The sequence below is a fragment of the Pinus tabuliformis genome, chromosome 4_2, assembly GCF_031772625.1.
Source record: "Pinus tabuliformis cultivar Carrire ecotype Pingquan chromosome 4_2, CPIR1, whole genome shotgun sequence".
Classification (NCBI taxonomy): Eukaryota; Viridiplantae; Streptophyta; class Pinopsida; order Pinales; family Pinaceae; genus Pinus; species Pinus tabuliformis.
The window spans coordinates 1,053,961,071-1,053,962,703 of NC_142304.1; the positions used below are offsets into that span (position 1 = coordinate 1,053,961,071).

Genomic DNA, 1,633 nt, shown 5'->3' on the forward strand with positions numbered 1-1,633 from the left:
TGGTTTTGTTGTCTGCTACTTGAATTCTCCGTCATCCAATTGTCTCGATTCTGTAGGCCCTTTCTTATGCGCCCCTTAACATCATTCACGGTCATGAGGATTCGATTTAGCATGATACCGAGGACGTGGACGTATATAGATCAGCCAAAAAGGCTAAACCTAACTCCTTCCGCGCCATCTGTATTATGACTCACGTCGGTGCCAAACCAATGACCTAAAATTTCGTTCTTGTTTAAAAGTGCATGATGTCCACATTAAATTACACTTAACTTTTATCCTCAGATTGCTCAGATAGTTTACGAGGATAGAACGGAAGTCTTGAACGAAAAGAACCCTGTTCGGATGGCGCAGGTGTATATAGTAACATCTTCATTACCCTTTTTTTGAAGGTCGAATCAACGAACCATTTGAGAATTAATGCATTTACATTACCCCTGTGGAGGTTCATTCAATTGAAGGAAAAAAACAATTAATGACCAGATCAAGTATTCAAGGATGTCACTCAATTAGCGACGACCAAATCATTGATACTATTGCGTTCATACTATTCCAGTGATCTCATGTTGCAGACATTGCACTTGAACTCTTTCAGAACTGCATTTTTCATATCTGCCTTCGCCTCCTCCATATGGATATTGTCGGACAAAAAGATACAAGTAATGCAGCGGCCTTAGCTCTTGGAAATCCCATTGTCCTTCTACAACTTTTCGCTCTGTTTGCCTTTGATAACGCGAGTTCAATCCTCCATAATAGTGTAAGAGGCTCGAAAACATAGGATAAGCCAGAAGATTGGCCACTAAACCATAGACACTGTGATCATCTCCATAAACTGGTTTTTTCCACAAAAGGCTTGATAATTCGCTATGCATGGTTTTGAACAAAATCCCTTACTCCACAAAGTAGTTCAACTCTTAATAGGGGTAATCTCTGTTCACAAGTGCATACCTTGGAGTATGAATGTGAAATTTTTGAAGGCGCTCATATTTAACCACAACCTGATCAACTTCTTTTGGGTGCTCCCATATATCCTTTTCTGTGCAGCAGTGATAAATTTTTGATAAGATTTTCCTTTGTTAGCGCAATGTTCTTAGCAACAGATCAGGTGCTCAAATGCCGAAGGTCCCCTGCCGCCAGCATGCAGTGCAAAGGCTAAAATGACAGCTATAGACATGCCAACCACATAGTATGCCCCAAGGTTTGCATAGGCACCCAATGTTTGCCATCCACATCCTCTAGCAATACCTGATAGAACACCTTGGATGGCATCTATAAATGTTGAGGGTACAAGCAGTGGCATCATGGTTGAAATGCATTCAACTACCTCTACTTCATTGCTATAAACATAGCCCCATACATTTCTGATAGAGAATAAAATATATCTTATCATAAGAGCCTCATTGACTGCCATACAAACCCCGACACACACTGATAACTGTGCAGTGCGTAAGCGTCCAGCTCCTAGTTCATTGGAAACTCGTGTACTTACAGCAGCACCCACGCCAAAGGGGATCATATATGCAACTGCATGAGTGCTAAGACAGATGGAGAGAACTGATATCTCAAGTTCAGGCTTAGGCAACAAACCGGAGAAGAGAACAAGCATTTCAAAAGACCAGTATTCCAAGCAACGCAT

At 41.3% G+C, this 1,633-nt stretch overlaps 1 pseudogene; it reads right to left on the bottom strand.

The window, feature by feature from the left end:
• Window positions 1–1,087: 1,087 nt before the first annotated feature.
• LOC149173225 (protein DETOXIFICATION 16 pseudogene) lies at window positions 1,088–1,633 on the bottom strand (annotated as a pseudogene).